This window comes from Rhinoderma darwinii, chromosome 4 (genome assembly GCF_050947455.1).
Source record: "Rhinoderma darwinii isolate aRhiDar2 chromosome 4, aRhiDar2.hap1, whole genome shotgun sequence".
Classification (NCBI taxonomy): domain Eukaryota; kingdom Metazoa; phylum Chordata; class Amphibia; order Anura; family Rhinodermatidae; genus Rhinoderma; species Rhinoderma darwinii.
This window is the reverse complement of record NC_134690.1, coordinates 311,624,821-311,637,066: the sequence shown is the minus strand read 5'-3', so window position 1 is coordinate 311,637,066 and position 12,246 is coordinate 311,624,821. Positions and strand designations below refer to the sequence as shown.

Here is a 12,246-nt window from a genome sequence, read left to right as displayed (position 1 = left end):
CTGGTGCCGATGTGTCCCCGCTCGTCTGACACGATGCAGGACCTGTGAGGGACGACACAGCGTGATCTCTCGAGAACACGCTGTGTCTGCACTGCCAGAAGCTGGGCGTTCTGAAGAGAAGTGGATGATACTTCTCATCAGAACGGCCAGCTAGTAAAAGTATTAAAAACGCCCCGATGTACGCACATAATACACGCCCACTTTGACTTTTACTTTTAAACACGCCCAGTTGTACTTTTGCAAGCCTCATTTGCATAACTACAAAAATGGTCATAACTTGGCCAAAAATGCTTGTTTTTTAAAAGTAAAAACGTTACTGTAATCTACATTGCAGCGCCTATCTGCTGCAATAGCAGATAGGGGCTGCAAAATCTGGTGACAGAGCCTCTTTAATATGCCTGAAGATAGGCTCACACAGTTTATGAACATGTCATCAGGTTCAAGAGATACAGAATAAAAGAAAAAAGACAAAGCGCACATAGTGCATGAAAACGTAAAAAACTGGAAACAAATGAAGTTCAGGTTTAGGCTAACCTTCACAAGTTATGCTGGGAGCAAAACATCCAAATGGCGTGTGATGCAGTCGTTCTCTCTGGCTCGAGAAGTTGGTTCAGGGTGCAGCCGTAGATCCAATTTGAGGATTGGAGCAGTATCGACGTTTCAATGGAGAAAAAGTGTAGGAGAAAGGTGGCGTTTTTCTCTGGCGCAGCCGGTATTCGTGATATTCATTCAACCCAGTCCGCAGACAAGGTGAGTAGAGCAGATTTTTAATTCGTACAATAACACAACAATAAATTGTTTAGAGACCGAACAGGTCTCTTCCTCAGGCAGTGTACAAATGGTTAAAACAAACATAATCCTTGTATAACCGGGAGAGTAGTCGACAATACTAACGACTACAGGGTCAAAAGTAACAGATCAATTCATCGATAAAAACAATATGTATGTAAATGCAAATAAAAAAGACATTTAAAAACAAATGTGCTAGAAATAATCATATGTTATAATAGATCTGTCGGAAATATTCTTTTATGTGTAAAAATGGATACAATTATTATTAATATAAAATCTTATAGTTGCGTAAGAAATCATGGTAGTGTAAGTGTATTTTAGTAAATCTTAATATTAAACTGTTAAAGACCATACATTATTATAAAGTTAGAATAAAATAGAACTGAATGAGTTTTTTTAAACAAAAGCGTCATTGGTAGTCATGGTAATATGACGATGCAATTCTCCTGAGGTTTTTTTGTTGTCCGAGTCTTAATCAGGGATAGTCGCAATGAACATAGAGCATACGAAGAACGCTGGAGGTGAGTGTAGGGGGGATGAAAATGAGGATATGTACTAGCTGTAACTGTAATTGGATTTTTCTTGTAAGTTACAGTTTAATAGAAACAAACAAATAGAACCATTATAGGTAAAGGTGTCAGTTGCAGTCCGTTGATATATAACCTCTAGATGGGATATATTAATGTGGTTATCTCAGATTAAGTAATAGTCTCCATCACTTCATTAAGACCTTCCGGTCTCTTCTACAGAGTAACTCAAAACGGTTGGTTTTAGATTCAGGTATATGTTCAATAGGTGTAATGGTGAAACATGCAAAATTATTATGTGCAAGTGTACAGTGTTTGGAGACACTGTGCAACAGAATTTTTTTTTTTGCAGTTTGATCTATGTTTATTAACACCACAGTGTAACGGTTGTATTGTCCTGCCTACATATTGTAGACCACACTGACAGTTGATTAGGTAGATAATATATTGTGATTGACAATTCACATTTGTCTCAATTTTGGACTTATTTCCGGTTTGATTTGATTCGAACATATATGTGCTGGTAATTAGAGATGAGCGAACTTATGATCAGTTCGGTTCGGCTGGTTCGCCGAATTTCTTGAAAAAGTTTGATTCGGACCTAACCTGTAATTAAAGAAAGCCCATAAAAATAGTGTATGGAGCTCCCGTAATGACGGGTGGCTACATGTGTGCACCCGGCATTACGGCAGCGTTGCCAGGCGACGTCAGTAAATAGTCACTGTCCAGGGTGCTATAAGAGTTAACTGATCGGCAGTAACTCTTTCAGCACCCTGGACAGTGAATTCCGATCACAATATAGAGCAACCTGTAAAAAAAAAAAAAAAAAGACGTTCGTACTTACCGAGGACTTCCTGCTTCTTCCTCCAGTCCGGCCTCCCGGCCGTTGCCTTGGTGACGCGTCCCTCGACATCCGGCCCGACATCCCTGGATGACGTTTCAGCCAATGTGACCGCTGCAGCCAATCACATGCTGCAGCGGTCACGTGGACTGTCGCGTCATCCAGGGATGTCGGGCTGGATGTCAAGAGAGGGACGCGTGACCGTTGCCTTGGTGACGCGTCCCTCTTTCGGCATCCAGCCCGACCTCCCTGGATGACGCGGCAGTCCATGTGACCGCTGCAGCCTGGGATTGGCCTGTGATTGGCTGCAGCCTGGGATTAGCCTGTGATTGGCTGCATCGGTCACTTGGACTGAATCGTCATCCCGGGAGGTCGGACTGGAGGAAGAAGCACGGAGTTATCGGTAAGTAGGAACTTCTATTTTTTTTTTTACACGTTGATGTATATTGTGGTCGGAAGTCACTGTCCAGGGTGCTGAAACAGTTACTGCCGATCGCTTAACTCTTTCAGCACCCTGGACAGTGACTATTTCCTGACGTCGCGTACCGGAAAATCAGTGACTCATAAGCCGGGCTCGGTCAAAAAGTGTGCAGCCGAACCCGGTGAAGTTCGGATTCGCTGCTAATCGAACTTTTCACGATGTTCGGACCGAAACCGGGTTCGGTTGTCCCGGTTCGCTCATCTCTACTAGTAATCATCACAACAGAGGCATCTCTGTTTTCCGCATTTGGAACTGCCTTTTTTTAACTGATTTTAGGTTTCCACAAATAGTTGGTTTTAATCCAGTGTTTTTACATCCAAAGTTTACACGGTTAGGTGATAAAATATTTTTGATCGTTCTTGCTCTCTTTAAAGGTAATTAGGGGTTTAGATGGTAGGCTATTGCTCAGATAGGGGTCGATTTGTAGGATGTGCCAGTGCTTGTTAATAATATCTCTGATGTGTTTGTGTGCACAGTTATATTTGTAACAAAATGAAATGAAAATTTATTATTTTACTTTGTTGTGGTCTCAGTTTGTACGGTTTTCTTGGTATTTTTATTTTGGATGTTATCTGTTTTTATTACGTGTTGGAAGGCACTCCAATTGTTTCAGACACTCTATTTTTTTTGTAAGCATCAGACAACAATATGTGTGGATAATTTTTTTTATACAAGTGTTTTAGAGAAAAAAAATTATCCACACACATTGATGTTTACAAAAAAATAGAAAACCGTACAAACCGAGATATATGATATATAAGGGTTATGTTAGTTTTAACCATTTGTACGCTGCCTGAGGAAGAGATCTGTTCGGTCTCGAAACAATTTATTGTGTTATTGTACGAATTAAAAATCTGCTCTACTCACCTTGTCTGCGGACTGGGTTGAAGGAATATCACGAATACCGGCTACGCCAGAGAAAAACTCCACCTTTTTCTTACACTTTTTCTCCATCAGGTTCAAGACGCACTCATAAACTTTCTATGTGAGCCCGGGGCGTGGCTTGGACGTGGAGCTGGCCGAACACGTTTTGCTGGGGCTCCCATCTCTGCATCACCAGCCTTGGTAATCCTCCTGTATATGGGGTCCCATATAATCCTCCAGTAGGTGTATCCTTACCCGTGGTGGCTGGTGTATCTTTTTGGACCAGTATTGGGGTCCTTGCTCCTGTTGGCCGGTTGCGGCCTATTGACAGGGCTGACTCGCGTAGCGGCGGGCGGCCGGAAGTTGAAGAAGCCGCGCATCGGCGTTTGTTCCAACCACCCTCCTGTGTGTTCCTGGGTACACAGGGAAGGCTCCCCTTACAGAGTGCAGGTCTCCTGGGGTGATATCCCTCCTCCACCTTGTGCTCCGCGGCCTGGGACTTTTGGGCTTGGATTAATCACAGCGGCCGAACGCAGGCTACTTCTGGCCAGACCGGAACCTTACAGCTCCTCCGGAGCACTGGTGACCCCTCCAATCGCAGGCCCAGGAGTATAGGGTGGTGTACCTGGCCTGCCAGCCGCAGGACGGATCTGCTCGGCCATTACAAGGCAGCTCACGCTGGTCGCGGCCGCCTTTCCGGGCAGTCCCTCCCTGCACCATCTGCGGACAGACACCCTGGCACTGCATATCACCACTGGTGAGTCCCCCCTCAGAGGCATCCTCCCCTCTGCACACAAGCCCTGTTGCCATAAGGGCTCACTGGGAACTCTCCAACCCTGCAGGCTTCCACCTACTGCAGGTGTTCTGCCTGCGAGCTCACTGGGACGGTACTGCTAACCCCTGTTATACTGCTTTGATGGTCTGCTACGTCCCGTGGCCTTATCTACACGTACTCCTCCTGTGCTGTCGACCAGACTACTGCTCTGTTGCCAAGATACCGTGCCAAGCCTGTTTGTGGGTCACCTGCAAACTCCCTGTTTATTTTGCTGACTTCTACAACTGGTCCCTCTGCCTGATGAAGACCCCCTTGGGTCTCTATACCATATTCACTCTCTTGTAATGTGTTTCTCAAATATTGTCTTGGTGTTGAATCCCCTCCCAGAGGTCTAAATACGCATTGGTGCTCCATACGCCTGTACTCACAGCTATTTGGCTCCCAGTCATGGCGCCTCTGAAATCCCAAACCAAATCAGCCGCTAAGCTGGACCAGTTGGGACTCCTTGGCGACTACGCCTTCTTCCTTACAGATCGCTGACCAAAACCTGGTGGATCCAGACCAGCCGGCCTCTGTTGTCGGACTCTAATCCTGACACATTGAAGGTACTGGCGGCCATTTATACATGTCAAACCACACTCCCCACGTGTATTGAGGAGATTAAGGTTGATATTTCTCTTCTACGCCAGGATGCACAGCACACCAGAGAAAGGGTGACAGAGGTGGAAAATAGAGTCTGGACCAAGCCCTGCCAATTTCCAGAGGTCTTGGAGACATTGAACAGGGCCTCTCCAGACTACATCAGCACCTGGATGACCAGGAGTACAGACTGAGGCGCTGTAGCCTTTACTTTATAGACTTGCTAGAGGGTTCGGAAGGCTCCTCTCCTGAATCCTTCTTGGAAAATCCGCTCACTACCACCTTCGGCAGGGAGAAATTCTCTTATGTTTGCAGTGGAGTGGGCTGTCCAAACCTCCACCTCTGCGAGCTCCACCATGCACGTTTATTGCTAAACTCCTCAACGACAGGGACACTATCCTCAAACTCACAAGAGAAAAATAATTCTGTATGCCAACTCATGGCTCTGTTTGCCCTGACTTTTCCATTGAGGTCCAGAAGAAGAGAGCTTTGTTCCTCACTGCCAAGAAAAATCTTAAAGAACTCTATCTCAAGTACACAATGATGTACCCTGCATGGCTGAAGGTTCTGGTGGATGGCAGATTGCTTTTCTACACCACTCCCCAGGAAGTCCTTGACTGGCTGGAAACTCGTCCTCATGGTCAAGATGGTTCTCCTCGTTTACTGGATGTCGAAGTACTGATATTTGTAGCTCTGTATCTCTACTGTCCCATGGTTCCAAGCCTCTAGAATACTTGTAGTCACTGACATTCTGTGACGGAACTGTGGATCATTCGTTCACCGTATGCACACCCTCATCCTTCAGTATCCCTTTCCTGCAGGGGGGGGGGGGCTGTGCCCTTGCACCCTTCTTTCACATTCTATTTGATAGTTACTGTTTGTAATTTGTACTACTGTTGTTAGGATTACTTTTGGTTTCAAGGATCCAAGATTTCATGCCTGTGTGCATGATAGTAGGGTGGGGGGAGGGGATTCGTTTCCACCTGTATTTTCTACCTGTTTGTTTCCACAATGCCTATTACGCTTCTAATTTCTCCAGGTCTCAGGTATTTTATATTGCTCATATACTGGTCCATACTGATCAGTTAGGCCTAGGTTTGCATTTTTGCCTTTTACCATGTCCTCTGACTTAGTATATTTTTTAACGTGGAATGTGAGAGGTCTTAACGACCGCATTACGAAGGCCGTGGTATTTAGGGATTTACAAAAGCATGACTGTGATATTACATGCCTTCAGGAAACCCACATGACAGCTGACAAGCTCCGTCTTCTAAATAGGACCTGGATTGGTTGGTCATACCATTCCACATTCACTAATTTTGGCCAGGGGTGTCCCACAATTGATAAAATGCTTTAGCCACTTCCACCTGATTAATCCGTCCGTAGACCCGAGTGGTAAATTTGTTCTGATAAGTTGTCTTCTTTATCATAAACCATTTCTCCTGATACGGGTTTATGTTCCACCTCCCTTTTCCCTTGCCGTAATTAATGGCATCTTGTCGTTTGTAACCAGTCACCCGTCTGTGCCTAGTATCTGGCTGAGTGATTTTAATTCTACCTTGGATAAGCATTTGGACAAGTTCCTCTGTCCTGGCCAAGATCCTGTATCTCCGGCTCCCTCCTCTCTCCTGCCTCTCCTTTTAAAGGGAATGTGTCGCTAGAAAAAAATATTTTTTTTTTTAGTTAAACTGTTCGTATATAAATGATTAGACCATGTTTTAATTTTTTTCAAGTCAGGAAATATTATAAATTAGATTCTTATTTATAACATTTCCATGTGCTGGTCACTAGAGGGAGCAATTCCCAAAATTGCAGCATTGGCATGTGGTAAAGCAACCTCATTGCTTTATGCTGCAAAATTGGAGAAGACACACTCGCTCTAGTGTCCTCAAACAGTCCCCCCTCCTTTATCCTGGCTAGTGCCAGGAGAAAGGAGGGGATTGAATGTTCAAACCTCCTACACTGTGTTCCGCCATTTTTTGAGCGAATGCACAGTGTAGGAGGATTAGATACAATGTATGTTCGTGTTATACTGTGTGATTACCACACACATATGACATACTCAAACATAACTTACCTGCTCCTGCTGCCGCTCCTTCCGCTCCTAGTCCTTGCTTCTGAACATATGGACGGAAGCCGCGACCGGAAGTAGTCATCTTACTGTCCGGCCGCGCCTTCCGGTCCACATGAAAATGGCGCCGGATGTCGCTCGGCCGAAGACCTTCCTTTTGGACTGTATGGGAGGGGCGCATGCGCCGTTCCCACACAGGCGGCGTACGCTATAGTGAATGGAACGGCTCCCGTTCGCATTCTCTATGGGGTTGTATGTGCCGTATTCCATCTCTGTATGTGTCGTTAATCGACGAATAGAGATGAGAAAAAAAATGGCAGCCCCCATAGAGAAGTAAAAGAAAGAGAGAAAAAAGTACAACACAAAAACACAAATATAATTTATTTTAATGACCTACTAAAAGCAATAACCTATAAAAAAAAATAATTTACGTGACACCTTCCCTTTAAAGTTCAATATTACAGACGCCTGGATGCCTTAACTGTAAATCTGCTTACCAGACACTATTCTTGCTTCACTCCTCAGTTTGAGGCCTTATCCCTTATTGACTTAATGCTAGTACACACTTCCCTCCTCATGGCTGTAGACTCTGCGGAGTAACTTTCCAGGTCTATTTCGGACCACTCCCCTGGCTGTTTACGTATTAGATTCCAAAATATACGACCAAAAAAAATTGCTGCCGATAGAACCCCTTTTGGCTGAAAATTCTCCCCTCATCTGACTATTTCCAGACTAAGTGGTATCCGTTTGTTCTTGACAATGACGGTAGCGCTTCTCCTTTAGTTATGTGGGGCTCCTTCAAGGCATATGCACGTGGGGCACTTCATGTGGCAATTAATGACTTGAAAAGAGGTTTGGCATATAATGAACTTTAGCTGGCTAATGATGCCTTGGCGGCTGAACTTGAATATATCAATGATCCGACTTAGGATCATAAATCGGAATGGCCTTGCAAGGTCTGTTTGAATAATAAGGCTCAGAAAAAAGCATTATTTTCCAAGCAATCATATTATGAACACTGTGAAAAATGTGGTAAACGTTTAGCCTGTATTGCCAAGGGTTCCAGATGGTACCCAGTCCTCTGACCCACAAGTAATTTTATCCACTTTTCGCACATATTATGAAACATTATATTCCCCACACATATCTGCCTCCTCCACAGAAATTGCTGAATATACAGAGCAGATAACCCTCCCTATCGCCTGCCCACAGGGAGTATTTAGATGGCCCCATTACTGCACAGGAGATTCTGGAGTCCATGGCCTCCTTGCAGACATTTAAATCACCCAGAAATGACAGCCTGCCAATTGAATTTTACGGGGCCCATGATGATTTTTTTTTAGCTGCCCGTCTACTGGATGTTTACCAGGCGGCTTTGGGCTCTGGCGATCTTCCCCGTTTGATGAGGGAAGCGATCATTGTAATACTGCCTACACTGGGTAAAAATCCTACACTATCTCACTCCTCCAGACTTACATTAAAATCATGGCGAAACTTCTGGCTAGACGACTTAATATGGTTAAACTGTCTCTGATACACCCGGATCAGACGGGCTTTATTCCTGCCAAAGCCACAGCCCTCAATCTTTGCTGTCTGTTCACTGATTTGCAGTCCGCTCATGAGGAGGTCGGCGCCTGGGCCGTAGTTTCCCTAGATGCCGCTAAGGCCTTTGACCCAATAGAATGGGATTCAATATTTCTGACACTTGTGAAATTTGGAGTCAGACCAGAGTTTGTAAAATGGGTTCAATTATTATACTCTGCCCTATCCTCACGGGTGGCAGTAAATGGCTGGACTTCGGACTCTTTCCCTTTGTATAGAGGTACCCGACAAGGTTGCCCTCTTTCCCCTCCATTATTTGCGCTGACAGTGGAACCTCTCGCTGAAATACTCAAAAAGAACCCCGTTTTATAGCTTTTAACCTCCTCCTGTACAAGAAAAGTTCAGCATGTATGCGGATGACACCCTGTTGTATCTCGCTGACCCTAGGTTGTCCCTGCATATAGTACTCTCTATAATGACACGTTTTGGTTCAATGTCTGGTTTATCCATTAATTGGTCTAAGTCTCATATTTTACCTTTAGATATATCAGTCCCTGCTGCCTCAGCGATCTCTACCCCACTCCTCTAGTTCACCTCTATTACGTATCTTGGTATACAGATCTCCAGATCAGTTTTTTTATTAAAGAGGCTCTGTCACCAGATTATAATTACCCTATCTCTTAAATAAGCCGATCGGCGCTGTAATGTAGATAACAGTGTTTTTTTTGTGGGAAAAACAATCATTTTTGAGCAAGTTATGGGCAATTTTAGATTTATGCTAATTACTTAATGACCAACTGGGCGTGTTTATACTTTTTACCAACTGGACGTTGTACAGAGAAGTGTATGACGCTGACCAATCAGCGTCATACACTTCTCATTATTCCAGCCCATTGTTAGTGTGATTGTGCAGTAAAAGAAGCTGGGCTGGAACAATGAGAAGTGTATCATCCACTTCTCTTCAGAACGCCCAGCTTCTGACAGTGCAGATCTGTGACGTCACTCACAGGTCCTGCATCGTGTCGGCCACATCGGCACCAGAGGCTACAGTTGATTCTGCAGCAGCATCAGCGTTTGCAGGTAATCTTACCTGCAAACGCTGATGCTGCTGCAGAATCAACTGTAGCCTCTGGTGCCGATGTGGCCGACACGATGCAGGACCTGTGAGTGACGTCACAGATCTGCACTGTCAGAAGCTGGGCGTTCTGAAGAGAAGTGGATGATACTTCTCTTCAGAGCGCCCAGCTAGTAAAAGTATTAAAAAAACGCCCCGATGTACGCACATAATACACGCCCACTTGGACTTTTACTTTTAAACACACCCACTTGGACTTTTGCAAGCCTCATTTGCATAACTACAAAAATGGTCATAACTTGGCCAAAAATGCTTGTTTTTTAAAAATAAAAACGTTACTGTAATCTACATTGCAGCGCCTATCTGCTGCAATAGCAGATAGGGGTTGCAAAATCTGGTGACAGAGCCTCTTTAAGGGTCAAACATGCACTGGAGACTCAGCTGGGCCCCAGGGTAATAATGTACCACAGCTTCCCACTTCCTAACTTTCTGCTTGCTCTCCTTGTGAAACACCTGATTTCTTGTCTTTATGGCTTATTATCTGGAAAGCCTAGAGAATTTGCTTGTCCCGCTGAAATTTAAAATGGGAAGGTGCTGTAGGTCCGCTGTCTGAGTGTGACAGGGCCGTCTCCTCTCTGAAAATTGTATCCAATTATAATGAGCGGCTCACACAATTTTACATATTGCATAGTGCGTATTATACCACCTCTAGATTACATAATTTTCAACCGGACGAGTGCCCCAAACGTGGGATTACCTCAAGTTCTCTATCATTTGGTGTGGTCTTGCTCCAAGGTGGGGGTACTGTGATCAGATTATCAAATGCCTGAACAATGAGATGGGGTCTCCTGTGCCCTAAGATCTGTCTATTCACTCCTGACCTGGCAGATGACTCCCCCCACCCCCCCCCCCCCCCATCATATCCATACATTTATTGTAGACATATTATGCCAAGAAGCTGGTAGCCAAGGCTTAGTTGTCCTGTTGGGCCCCTACATTTGCAGCATGGCTGTCCCTGGTTAATAGTATGTTACCTCAAAAGAAATGGTTATTCCAACATAGAAACTGTCCTCTCAAATTCATCAAAATATGGGATAGATGGCTGCAGTCTCCTGCTACTCTCTGCTCACCCCCGTGCCCTTAATCTGTTTGCTGCCATGAACATGGCTCATATTTGGAACAGGTCCAGTTGGCCCCTCTTGCATTCCATTTATACATCATAGGCATCTGCTTTTAATATAGTCTAGAATAGGTCCTGATCTTCTGCTGCATGGTACCTGACATGTTTATACTTTTATGCAAGTCTACGTTTGGAAACTGAGATTTTGTTTAACTAGTTAATTTTTTGTATTATGCTTCAGGCAGTGATCAGCTTTACACACTGGTTCATAAACCTTCAAGAAGTGTATACTTTTCAGATACCCTTGCTTGCTTTATATTGTATTGTCTGACATTTCTTTACTCTATGTATTGGGTGGTTCTACTCAAATGTACTGGTGACTCCTGATGCATCGCTATATTGAATTGCTGATTTCCTTTTTACTTTTAATGGACATGTTATCTATACATCTCACTGCTCTGTATTTTCTTCTGATGTTTTACAATAAACTTTATTTGTGAGTTAAAAAAAAAAAACTTTCTGTGTGAGCCCGTTTTTATGTGTATTTGGGGGCAAAACACTTGGGTTACCGTATTTTTTAGGACTATAAGAGGCAGTTTTTAGCAAGAATAAATCTTAAGTCCCTACATCTTACAGTACGCAGTCAAGGGACCTGGTATCACCAGGCGCCATGACCGTTTCATTACTTAACCTCTTCCCGACCCATGAGCTGGAGGGGGATGATGTATGAAGCGGGCTCATGCACTGAGCCCGCTCCATACAGTGCAGGTGTCAGTTTCTGACACGCTGCTCTAACTGCCAGGAACAGCAATTTCGCTGTTCCTGGCAGTTTAAAGGGCTTGTGCCATAAAACACATGTATCCCCTATCCACAGGATAGGGGATACATTTGTGATCGATCGGGAGAACGGGGACCAAAAGTTACCAAGAGCGCTGCATGAGAAGATGTGACTTGCGCGTTCTTTGTCTGGCAGCTTCATAGATATCAATGGGATTCTTCTGCGCATGCGAGAGCGGCTCTCCATTGATCTCTGTGGATCTGCGGAACAGAAAAGACGGCCACAGAACCCGGAAGTCCAGGCTTCTCATGTAGCGCTTTGGGTGACTTTCGGTCCCCTGTTCTCATCGGTGGGGGTCCCAGCAGTGGGACCTCCAGCGATCTCACATGTAGCCCCCCATCCTGTTAAATGGCAAACACCTTTAATTAGTTAAATGCCGTGGTCAATGGTGACCGCGGCATTTATAGGGGTTTTTCTATGAATGCCATTTATGATATATCCACAGGATATGTCATAAATGTCAGATAGATGCAGGTCCCACCTCTGGGACCCGCACCTATCTCTAGAACGGGGCCCCTTCAACCCCGTTCTAGCTTTTTGTGCTCTCCCAGCCACTTGATTACATGTGGAGTTACTGAAACAACGTAACTAGCTGAGCTACGCTTTTTTCGGAACTCCCATAGAACTGAACAGTAGTTACGGAAACCGCGTAGCTCGCATTCTACGCTGCTTCTGTAACTG

General features: G+C 44.6%; 1 protein-coding gene across 2 annotated transcripts in view; it reads left to right on the top strand.

The window, feature by feature from the left end:
• Positions 1-12,246, top strand: part of AHCTF1 (AT-hook containing transcription factor 1) — a 224,478-nt gene that overhangs the window by 143,359 nt on the left and 68,873 nt on the right. The gene's annotated exons all lie outside the window — the stretch shown is intronic.